General features: G+C 45.1%; 1 long non-coding RNA gene across 1 annotated transcript; it reads right to left on the reverse strand.

Moving 5' to 3' along the window:
- Positions 1-1,184: 1,184 nt before the first annotated feature.
- LOC119845518 lies at positions 1,185-10,562 on the reverse strand. Its single transcript, XR_005289619.1, has 3 exons — positions 10,529-10,562; positions 6,152-6,335; positions 1,185-1,879 (listed from the first exon to the last, which is right to left on the reverse strand). It is a non-coding gene; the product is annotated as an uncharacterized LOC119845518 (long non-coding RNA).
- Positions 10,563-12,895: the final 2,333 nt, after the last annotated feature.

The following is a 12,895-nucleotide window of genomic DNA, read 5'->3' on the forward strand; positions in this document are numbered from 1 at the left end:
AACTTGCAACTGAACTCCTTGCGGGAGAGTTATATGTCTCCTGCTCTGTTTTCATGTTATGGCAGTCTTAGATGATGACCCAGCACATGTTGTTCACTTTAAGAACACTACTACTGCAGAGTTGACAAAACACAAAGAAGTTACTAATGTGAAATTTCTAAAGATATCTACAGCACTTGACTTAAGGTTTAAGAATCTGAAGTGCCTTCCAAAATCTGAGAGGGACAAGGTGTGGAGCATGATTTCAGAAGTCTTAAAAGACCAACACTCTGATGCATAAAGTATAGAACCCAAACCACCAAAAAAGAAAATCAACCATCTGCTGGTGGCATCTAACTCAGATGATGAAAATGAACATGCATTGGTCCACACTGCTTTGGACCATTATCGAGCAGAATGCATCATCAGCATGGACACGTGCTCTGGAATGGTAGTAGAAGCACGAAGGGACATACGAATCTTTAGCGCATCTGGCATGTAAATATCTTGCGATGCCTGCTAAACAGTGCCATGTGAATGCCTGTTCTGACTTTCAGGTGAACAAGAAGCAGGCAGCATTATCTCCTGCAAATGTGAATACACTTGTTTGTCTGAGCGATTGGCTGAATAAGAAGTAGGACTGAGTGGACTTGTAGGCTCTACAGTTACTTTTTGTTTTTGAATGCAGTTATTTTTGTACATTTGTAAGTTCAACTTTCATGATAAAGAGGTTGTACTAAAGTACTTGTAATGGGGGAATTGAAAAATACTAAATTTTTTTACAGTGCAAATATTTGTAATAAAAAATATAAAGTGAGCACTGTACATTTTGTATTCTGTGTTGTAATTGAAATCAATTTGAAAACGTAGAAAACATCCAAAACTATTTAAATAATGTTATTCTGTTATCGTTTAACAGTGTGATTAATTACATGATTAATATTTTAATCGTGTGATTAATTGCAATTAATTTTTTTAATAGCTTGACAGCCCTACAAATTTTACCCCGTAACATAAAAACAGAAAATTCTCAGGAGTTCAGAGTGTAGCGTGCCATGTGGTCTTTCTGTTGGCACAAACACTGACTCGCTCAATATGGAGAATCACCCCAAATAATAAGCACATTCTGGGGATCAGTGGATTTCCTTATAGACTTTAGTGCCTGCATCTGTCTTCATATCAGAAAAAAATCAGTGAAATTTAAAGAAGCTTCAAAAACAATTTAATAGACCCAAATTAGTTTCTTTAAAATAATCAGCTCAGAGGGGGATCTGGCATCAGACCCATTTTCTGCAGTACAGGGGGAAACAAAGGAAGGGCCTAATATTAGTGTGAGAAATAGATTTTAACCTCTCTCTAACATAAGGACTGTGGAACTCCAGGTATTGGAAAGCAATGCTAGGTGCTAGTTTAGGGCAAGGCTTCTCAACCTTTTTCTTTCTGAATCCCATCCTCCACCCCACCCCTTGTAGGCTTAAGAGAACTCCTTGCTTGCAGTGTTCTTCTGCTTTCCATTACTGAAGAAACCAAATGTGTTCTGTACAGGTATGCACATCGTTATATGGGAAGATAAAACCAGCTCATGCACATCCAAATTCCAGAGTGCATCATAGTGATGCATGGTTCAACCATTTGGGGATAGAAATTAGATGAATTTCTAGATGAATTAGATGATTAGCTTGGAATGCATCCACATCCAGGGCTGTTCCTTTACTTCTCCAATTTATTGTTCTACTTTCCTCCTCTCTGTGTATGTTTGAAGCTTTAATTCTGCTTTTCTTAGCCAGTGTGTTCCTTCTTCTGTGTTCAAAGTTTTCAGGAGATAAATAAAATCCACATAATCTTTGCAGCTCACTGAAGCCACATATTCCTTGCCTTTTCTTGCAAATCACTCCTTATCCTGCTATATGTGAGTGAGGGGTGGGGTAGGGGGAAAGAGAAAGAAGGGGGAGGGAAAAGAACATTAAGCAACATTAAATCTAAGATAATTATCAGCTGTCAGTCAGGGAATGGCACAGAGCCAGGGAAGCACTCAGTGGGGACTATGTCCGTCCATCCTTGCTTCCCTTCGTGGTTTGCAAAAAGTGCAATATTTGTCTTTAAACAGCATAATTCATCATCAGAGGAATTAAGGACTATTTAGAATTGTAATAGACCACTCCATTCTGAGAATGAAAATGTCTTTTAATAGAACAGTACCTCTGGCAATTCACCATTCATCCTTCCAGCTTCCCAGTACCTGGCCTTAGCATCCAATATTGTGACACTTTTTATCTTCTCTTGTTTTCAAAGGAAAATAGTCTGATCATTTGAAAGAATTGCCAGAACTGGCATTATTAATAAGGCTATGCTATGAAATTACCTTTTATGCACTGTCTATAATAATATTTAGCCTTGCACAAGTGTTGGGCACAGAAACTGTTGAAGGACAGAGATTTTGGTGTCACATATGTATTTCAGAGGGGCCCTAGAGAAGGACCCACAGACTTGTCATCTACCCTGCAAGAGTAGGGAAAGGCATAGGGTTGCCTCATTTATATTTAAACAGCAGCAAAATAATTAAAATGGATTCTGAAATCTTCTGGGGTTTTGTGTTTTCCCAAAAAGCTCTCATAAAATGTTCCAGATATTGCACCTCACTGGCTCCTGTCAGTTGCTTTCCATTAAGTTATGGGACATGAAACAGCATGGATGATGCAGCTTGGTGTGATGTGTCTGTCACTTGTGACCCACCCTCTGAAAAACTGGAAACACAGAGAGGGCTCTCTAAAACCTAGGGGGCACACGGAACTGTTGTCTTCTGCCATCGGGTTCCAAACATTCCTGGGCTGGGAGAGGTCTCTGAAGAGGAAATTTTCAGATCACATATCACAGCACAGCAGAACCAGAGATAGATCAGAGACCACATTTCCTTCAAGCAGTCCTGCCTTCTATGGATCTGAGATTGGAAGAGGATGGGTTAGGCTTTCCCAGCCTTTACAGAAATGTGGGAGTTGGACTATTTTGGGTCAGTGGCTGATTGTACCTGCAATAGTAACAGGTGGTGATGAGGACATGGCTGTTTCATATTAATTCCGACTTTAATGAGTCATACTTCTTTTTCAGAGGACACCTTTAGGTTCTGCCCCCAAATTCAGAGAGGACTTGGGAATGGGCAGGCAGAGTGTGTGGGGGCGTTTCAGAAATACACAAGGAGCACAAGCCACCTGAAATCCTGCTGGATAAAATACCCCAGTGCTACACCTTTGTGGACCTGTAACCTTGTTCCTCCTGCCCTCTTACTAAATTTCCCAGCAATTGCTATGGTATTGAGCCTGTGGCCCTCTCTCTGTGTGGCTACAGTGACCCCTGTAACAATACATTTGTATTCATAGGGGCCTGTTTGGGAGTCTCCCACTCTGTCTCCTCCCTCACTGGCTGCAGTTCTGGCTGCTGAAACGCAGATACTTGTGAACAGTTGAGCCTCTGTGAAAGTTGCCTTTGAGTGACACAGACAGTTAATAACGAGCCAGAATTTGAGTCTGATCCCTTGTTCCTTGCTTCAAAGGACAAGAAAAATCAGGATTTTGCCTCAGCAGTGGAAGGACCCAAGAGAACAGATAACACTGCCTGGAAAACTCTGAGCACCCTAGTCCTGCCTCTTTCCCCTGTTTCCTGTATTTCTCTGCTTTCATCGCTGCAGAGATTTGTCAGCAAATAAGATGAATCTTTCTTAACACTAATCACTTACTCCTGCTACTGCCACCCTGTCCAAAGCCAGAATGCTGTGTGATGTCAGTGTCACCTCTGTAGCAGCTAACTGTGATGCCACAAATAGACTGACTTCAGATGCGGGCTAAGCAGCAAGGGGACATGAGCCCTTGAGGAACAAAAGATCCTATTTTCAGGCAATTGCACGCTGTTTTAGAAGGAAGAGAAATGCAGACAATTGCTCCAAAGAAAGCTCTGCCATCTGACGTTTCCCAGGGTCATCAGTGGCTCTTTGCTGTTGCTGTTTATATAATGTGTGCGTGTGTCTGTCTGTGTCATGTGCCTAGCTACACCATCGTGGATGTGCCTGGAGATGGGCCGATGGGAGTGGAATCTGTCTGCAGGCCAAGATCATTATCTGTGCACTTTGATCATAGCGACTGATCTAGCTTTTGGGTTTTGCTTGCTCACAAGTTCCTCCAGTTCACTTACTTACACTCTGCCTGTTATTAATAGAATTGTTAGCAGATTCACTCCACAGCTTGTGGGGAAGGTGTACACATGGGTGGCAGCTGAAGACAGAAAATATCTGATTATATCTATCACCTTCTTCCCAGGTGTGCTTTTCTGCCAAATTATAAGCCAGACAACTTCACAAAGGGAGGGATAGCACATCCTTGCTGTGGGTTTGGGCCTGGTATGGACTACAATACAGGGCTGGCAGAGGGTTAGGGCTGTGCCAACTTATTCTACAGCAAGGAACAGAGATGGCAGTACTGTGTTTCAAAGAGGCAGCATGAGTTAGTGGATAAGTTCTTGGGCCAGGACTTGAGACTTTGATTCTGTTCCCAGCTCTACCCAGAGCTCAAAAAGAGAAGAAACACAGTCTGCCATGAAGTTGTGAGTTAAGATTTGGACACTCTGCATCTCAGAGAAGCGATGTGCTCATTCTATATTTGTCCCATCCTTCTATGGGGCAGGGGGTATGAGCATGAGCTAAGGCTGAGACTAAGAAGTGGGGTCCCACAGAAGGAGTCGGAGGAAACTGGGGAATGACGGACAGCAAGGAGAGGAGGGAAAGAGTCCTATAGCAGTTGGGCCTCCCTCCCACCCCAATGGTGTGCATCTTGGGGGCAGGTCTTCATTAGAAGTCTACATCCGTGCAGCTCCGCCACTGTACCCTGTCTTGTGATGATGCTCTATACCGAAGGGAGAGCACTCTCCAGTCGGCATAATTACTCTACCTCTCTGAGAGGCAGAAGCTGTGTGAGCAGAAGAGCATCTCCTGCTGGCATAGCACTGGTATGGACACCATGTAGGTCATTGTATCTTGTGTTGCTCAGGGGTGTGAAAGAGACACTCCTGAGCAATGCAAGTTAGATCGACTTAAGCAGTGATGTAGACCTGCCCTTGGTGGAAGGACTTCCTACAATGGATTCCATGTAAGACCTGTTCTCCTACCTTTGCTGGGTCTCAAGATGACTTCATTAGAATTTTCTTTGCAAACTTTGTGGATGAAATAAATCCGGCTTCCAGCCTGGTGAATGTCTCAGTCTCCTATACTTTTAGCTGGCGTTCAGGGCAAACGAGAATGTCTTACTAAGGGGTAACCATGTCATCTCATGTTTCATGACTTCACCTCTGTTCCTGGCAAACAGACTCTTAATCAGTTTGGCAATATTAAATTTATCAGCTATTAACCCTCTGCTATAACATTCTCTTCGATTTGTACAAAAGGAAGCATATACCCCTCCTCTCCAGATGCAATGAGAGCTATGGTGCTTAATAATTAGCCAGAGGACAGTGGAGTGTTTGCTGTTCTATCCATCGGATGGGCCAATTCCTGAGGCTCTAGCCTTTGTGTGCCTCACAGCCGCATATTGCCAGCTGTAGGAGTGCCCCAGCCAGACATGCTGTGCCAGGCATGGGGAAAGATGGCATAGGAGTTTAGGGAAGCTCTGAAAATTCTTTGTACAGTATTGATTTGAGTCCTTGGAGAAGCAACCGAGATTGAGAAGATAATGCACAGTGAAGGGCTGCATGAGGAGAGAAGGAAAAGCAGATCACATGTCTGTCATTTAATCCTAGGGACTGCTCAGAACCCTGATGCAGATGGGGTAACTGCTCATTATTTACACATGAGAGTTCCATGTGAGACTGTCTAGATGGAGCCATGGCCTCTGGATAACCAGATCTAGAAAGTACTGGCCACTGGGTTCAGTGAGCATGGCCACCTGGGAGCCCAGAGAGCTGTGATCATTGGCATCTAGGTCCCCAATATCTGTGCTGGGTAAGAGGCAGAAGTTTGTCCAGACTCCCACAAATATTAATGCCTTATTTATAGGGCCACACTCATTTCTGTTTATGCAGCCCTGACATGTTTATCTTTGATTTAGGAATTATTATTCCCAAACTGGGCTCAGATGCCTCGTTTGCTTTTTGAGTTATGAGCCAGGAAAAATGGTGGAGTGATGACACCTACCTGACTGATGGCTTCACATCTGTAATTGAATTACGTTTATAGGCATTTCCGCTGGGTTCCTCCCCTTAGCCTCAGCACCGAAAAGTCCCAGGTCTCCGTAGTTCTCCATGTTGATATTTCAGTTTCTCACATTGTATAGATCTCATCATTCCCAACACTGTGTGGTCTCAGGTTTAGAGAAGCACTGTGAATTTTAATGATATGGTAATACTGCACATTAACACACCTGATTGACCCAAGTTTAATTAATTTCTGCTGGGTGTTTGTTTTTGCTTATTCTCTTCTGACCCTGAAACCACTGGCACCAGAATCATGGCTTCCCATTCCTAAGGCTTCTCTGTTGTTGAGGGGGGCTGCAGCCTCTTTCCCCTGTGGCAGAAATGGACAGCCATGTCAGTTTCCTTTGTATCCCATGTTCCAGGGAGGACCAGGCAGGACTGGGTTTCCATATGGCTGTTTTTCCCTCCCCCGTTTGGTTTCTACACAAAGGATTCTACCAATCCTTTTTTGGTTTCCTGACAGTCCCTGGTACACCATGCAATGATGACAGTAGTGCCAGCATTGGCTGCTGTTGATTTCAGATCTGAAACACGTTCCTTTTCCCTTTGACACGTGGAAATAAAGAGGGAGCTTCGGGGGGGAAATTTCTGGATTAGCATTTGCTGTTTGTCAGGAAATGAGGGGCTTCATTCCCTGCCAGAATCAGTCTCTTGCTGGTTTTTCTTTCCCCTTAATTAAGTTTGTCTCCACTGAGCAGGGGGAATCCAGTGGGCTCTGCTTTTGTGGAGCTGATTTCCCAGTCTCTTTGATGAGTCTCCTGTGAGGGGTAGGGCAGGGCAGGTGCACTCTGGAGAAAGACCAGCTCTCCCCTTGTTTTCATGCTGCCCAGGGCAGAGCTCTCCTCTGTCCTTAGACTTACATTCCCTCTTTTTCAACACCGGCAACATTGTCTCAATAAATCTGAAGTTTAAAAGTATTGCAAGCTGCAGGAGGCCTGGAGCCCCTTGTTTGCTGCATGCTCCAGTACAATTTGCAATGCAGACAGAAGACCCAGGCCAGCAAGGTGTCAGGAAAGTCATAGGGCCTGATATTCAGAGGTGCTGGGCACCCACAAGTCCAGAGAAGCCTTGGGGAGTCCTTACCTGAGTGATTGTGTTACTATAGGGTCCACCAAAGGCCAGCGAAGGACTGTTAGCTGGTGAGCCCAGTTTTAGGTTTGTTGAGCCTAGTTTTAAATGCCTGAACACTGGTGAATCCAGCTTTTCCCTTGGGTGATGATTCCAGCACCTTATACATCTGCCAGGGTGGTTTCCCTGTTATTGAGACTAAATTTGTCATTTAGTTATTTCACTTCTCTCCATTATAATTCCCTAACTCATTCCTCGGCTTCCTGGAAGTTTTGCGCCCTTCAAATATCTGCAGGCTGTTGACATGTCTCCCCTTTGTCGTTCCCTAGCCAAGAACACTGATTTAGCATTTGCATCCTTCCTTCCAGCCCCTGATCCATTTTCCTTTTGCTCCGTTCAGAACTCTCCACATGGTCAATCTCTTTCAGAGTGTGAGGTATAGCGTGAAATGCAAATCCCAAATATTAGTCAAATATACAAATCAGAACTTGAAGATCATATTTTGAGTGAATTCACATTCATACATTCACATTTAAAATTTGTTAGAAGTCATACTTGCAAAGCTTGACATTCAAATGTTTACAGAAAGCAAGTTCAGAGGGAATTGCAGATGCAGTCCCATTGAAATTTACTTTTAAATTTAAGTAAGTAGTGGCCAAATATTTTTCCACTATTTGCTCAGCTGTACCCTTCACTGGGGGTGGAGACTCAACAGGAAAGTTTGTAGCACATTCAGCTGGATTCAGTTAAGGAATAGAGGAGGAGAAATTTGGGGAAGTAGAAATTGAAGGAATAAATGGTCATTCCTCATTACTAAAATCTTGTAATAAGTGACAGCTTGTTGGCGTGAAAGTGACCTTAGCTTCCAGTTTACAATATCTGTTTTGGCAGGGAAAGGATAGAGAACATCCTCCCATCACCTTAACATCATCTTCCAAACCAAGCCAGCTCTGGGATCACACAGCTTGGAATTCTGAGATCATAATCACGTTGTCTGGTAATCCCACCAACACTTCACATCTTTACCTTTTACACGGGCAGTATTTGTATTTACCCTACAACTCCTGCACTTGATTTACCTGCCACTATTTCAAACTAGTTTCATACCCTGATATGGCAAGAGGCCAAATTAGTGCTTGTAGCAGCCTGACTTCTGTGTAATAGCCAAGGAAATTAGTGCTGTAACTCTGGATCAGTCTACACTGGGAGCTGGTTATGTGATTCCCAACTCAGAGACATACAAGCTCTCCTCAAGCTAGCACGCTAAAAATAGAATGCAGCAGTGGCAGGACAAGCAGCTAGCCGCCCTGAGAACACATCTCTGGTCTCAGACAGGATGGTTAGCCCTCCTGCTGCTTGCACTGGGGCCGCTCCATTCCATTCTTAGTGGTGGTAGTTCACTGAGAGCTAAAGCAAGTATGTCGCCGTACCGTCTGGCTAGCACAAGTCCTACAGCAAGAGAAAAACTCTTCTTAGAGGCAAAGTGGGACAATGAGTCACTGGCTGGCTGTTTTGTCTTTGGCAACATGGGTTCAAATCCGGCCAGCATATTTGACCTCCTCTTTCTTCTTCTTGTCCAGAGACTTGTCAGACAAATTGTCCCAAGACACAGAGCTTTGGGGAGGCAGGGGAGCTACATGATCAGAACTCTGAAGTCGTGATCGATGGGTTAGCAGATTTGGGGGAGCTCACAGAGCGCACACAAGCGATCTGCCTCAGTCTTGCTTTCACTAGCACTATGTTCATGCACAAGTTTATTTAAAAAAAATAAAAAAGCAATTTCTTTACTATTTTCAGATCCTTTTACAAGCTATTTTTTGGTCTCTGGTGCTGACCCGGTATGCCAGGAAACTTCCAAACATTCTATCTAGCCAGCTGATGCTTATATGTCCCTCATTGCCCTAGTATCTGAATACCTCACAATCATTGAGGCTCACAGCATCCCTGTTCAGCAGGGAGGCATTGTGCCCATTTTACAGATGGGAAACTGAGGCATAGGATAGATAAGTGATGTGACAAGGTCACCAAGGAAATCAGTAGCTGGGCATTGAACTGTGGTCCCCTGAGGGCCAGCCTAGTGCCCTTGTAGGCTAGACTATCCTTCCACCTAGGGAAACTCACCATTAGAGAATCTAAATATTTTTCATGCAGTAGGCTATGGCATCAACTTTCCAATTAACAGTCTCTTAAAAACAGTCATGTCACAGAACCACAAGGTCTCCCCCTAGATAACCCTGGAGCTGCCAACTCCTGAAAAGGCAGGCCATAGAGAGCGCATCGCAGTAGCCTAGGTGCTCTGAGGTGCTAGTGGAGTAGGGGATGGCAAGGTCTGCATTGGCAAGAAAGGGCTGCATATGCCCTGCCAGGCCCACGTGAACACACACACTTGCCACCTGATCTTCTAAAAGGACCCCCACAGCAGAGACTGGGAACCCAAGTCATAAATGCCAGATGCCATTTCCAGCACAGCGCAGAGAGTCTTCCCCCAGCACTTTTGAGTGCTGCCCCCACTCCGCCATTAGCAGGGCATGGCCAGGACAGTGAGCGGAGGGGGTGTGGAAGAGCAGAGCTCATCCTCAACTGGTATAAGGTCCCTGGGAGAGCTGCAGCTGTTCCCCTGCAAGCCCCTATCGGGTCACACAGGGTGGAGAAGTGAGACCACAGTACGTTCTGATAGGCTTTGTCACAGTCATGGGGAAGTGTAACGGGTTCAAGACTCACCACCGCTGGTGCCTCCTGTGGGATGCTCCAGGAATTAGCTCTTGTCAGCTGTGGAGTGCCCTCTGCATCTAGTATCTCACCCATTGTCTGCTCTGCTGATTTGGGAGCCACCTTGCTCGGCGGCGTCCGCTTCAGGGCTGCCCTCCGGCAGCACCCAGTACTCCACTCTCACCCCCTTCACCAACAGTCCTTCATCTTGCACCTACCTCAGTGGCCAACCACAACCCCAAAGTCTAGCCCCTCACCTCAGGGCAAGTTGCAGTCTGTCTTGGTCACACTCCTCTGTGGTCAGGTGCAGTGCAAGTAGGGAACCCAGGCCCACCCACTACTCTAGTGACAACCTCTCTCTGCCCTCCTTCTCTTCCCTCTTGTCTGCTTATCTTCCCTGGGCCACTTCCCCTTTGGCCCCATGCATCTTCTCAACCCTTTTTTAGCAGGGGCCACACCCTGGCAGGTAACTGGGCCAGAGCTCTCCTCTGCTCCCCTGAGTCTTCCCAACACTGCTCTGTCCAAGGTGCTCCCTCCTTACCTCAGGAGCCAGTCCTCCTCCCTTGCCAGTCATGGAGAAACTACCCTCTCCACTGCTAGGCATTCTTTATATAGAACCCAGCCCAGCCCTGATTGGCTGCCTCACCCTTTGTCCTGATTGGCTCTCCACAGGCCCTTGCTATTGGCTGCTGGTCTGTGCAGCCTCTCTGGCCTGTTCTAGCCCTTTTTCTCATGGAGTGGGGCAGCTGCCCCACTACAGGAGGAAATGGCTCATGCTGTTCCCTGCTGAGAGCCAAGGGAGAGGTCCATCCAGCCACCTGCAAAGAGGGGTAGATGCATTTTGGGATCTCCACAGCTGGAAAGGGGGAAACGGGGTGGGCTGGGTCAGGGATCAGTCCCATGGGCTTTGGCTGGCATGCAGATTCCACAAGGGCATTGACTACGGGTTTGAAACTAATGTAGTAACACAAAAATATTTGCAGTTATTAAATAGCTACTTCTAATGGAGGAAAGGAGGAAGCCGAGGCTGCTGCTTGAGTGGAGAAGAGCTCATTGAGCGAATACACTATGAATGGAGAGCATTTATCCTGCAATAGCTGAGGTGAGGGTTCAAAGAAATTTTTACAGTATCTTAGAGGCAAACCATCATGAAATGTGTTTATTACTCACTATAGCTGGAGAAGCCCATGCCCACAGGTAAGCCAGGGTCATGTTTTGTCAACTAAGCAGATGGTTTCTAAATGTAGTTTTTGAAATACTGCTAATTGCTGCCTCTGCATGTTGCTTTTCCGTTCCTGCTCCGATGTGTCCTCTTAGCATTGTAGGCCAATTAGCCCCGTAATGTGTGAGGGATTGTGTGATGTGGTGACACTCATTAAAGTTCCTACAGATGTTTTTTAAAAAACATTTGTCTGGGCCACATGAATTTGAATATTGCAACGTGTGTGATTCAGAGCAGAGGAGCAAGTGAAGCAAATTACTATGAAAGCAAGCACTGAAGGGCGACATTCCATTGAAATTACTCTTCTCATGGCAGAGGGGAAACTCTCTCTTTTATTGGGGGCTCTCTGAGACTTAGCTGCACTCACCAAATGCCATGTTGCAGCAAGAGCTGCCTAGTCTCCCAGCTCTGCCATGAGATGCAGATTGTGCACAGATCATGCTCTAGGCACAGGGCTGGAGAGAACGACATTGCGTCCTTTGCTTCGGCCCCCGAATGGTTTCTAGGGTCTCCTATTGGTCACATGGACTCAGGGAGTTGGGCTGCTTTCACAGACTGACCCAACACATCTTCTCCGCACTACCAATGACCACATAAGTAAACAGCCCTTCGGTGACTGGCTAGTGAGGGCATTTGTGTCTAAGAAGGTGCTTGTGCTGTGTGTGTGACATGACTGGTACATAGTATTTCTCACTGTGATTTTTTATTGAATAGCACAATAAATACACTTCCTGGATCTTTATAATGCACCAGGTAAAATGCCCTAAGGCTGTTCCATCTTATACATACTTTCTCCCTTTAAAATTGAACTGCCAGTTATATATGTGGGAGAAAGGAGCTAAAGCTGAACAAATCACTAAACCTGTAAAGGAAGCTGGTCCCTGTGAAGTCCTTGTTCCTACAGCAGGTATTACTGCAGCTCTTTCTGGCTCTCTCTGGGTTTATAGGGTTCTGAGCCTCATAGTACCGAGTTTTCAGTGTCTCTCTGTCTGCAGTTTCCCTATGCCTGCTGCAGCTATGGGGATCCTCTCATCCTTCGCACCAGTTATTTCTGTTAAAATACAATGTTCTTTTTCCCTGACATTCTGATTAATATTCTCTCCAATGAACAATTCCACTAAAAACTCAGGATCCCTCTTCTTGCTAGTTTCAAATATTCAACTGAAGCCATTCCTTACATTGCATAAAAAAACAGGCAGTTGAATGCTACTGAATTATTGTGCCATTGAAATGAAAGCTCTCAACCTAAGCAGCTTTATTGAACTATCTCAGAAGCTGAGAGCAGAGAGGGCACGACTATTCAAAATAAAGGGGTATCAGTTTCACTAATTGGTCTGAATAGCTCTTTTGACCCTAATTAGCTGTTTGTAATTTCCCTATTTGCATATCAGAAAAGAAATAAATTTGCATATTTGTAAATGAGGAGTGGTTACATCTCTGTGGGTTTGAGAAGTGTGCCAGAGAGCAGCAGCGTGATAAGGGTGGATGGCATTCCCTGGCAAACTGGCTGAGTGCCATCGAGCAGAGAGTGCCCCTTCTCAGACAGTGTTGTGCCTGCCTGAGCCCAGTGCCCACAGCCATCCAGGGCAGTTTAACTGAGAGCATCAGCCGGGAAACATTAATGGGTTAATTACAGCTCAGATTTAATCACTATAAATCTTAATGTTACTATTTTGATAAAATACT

This window comes from Dermochelys coriacea, chromosome 19 (assembly GCF_009764565.3).
Source record: "Dermochelys coriacea isolate rDerCor1 chromosome 19, rDerCor1.pri.v4, whole genome shotgun sequence".
Taxonomy (NCBI): Eukaryota; Metazoa; Chordata; order Testudines; family Dermochelyidae; genus Dermochelys; species Dermochelys coriacea.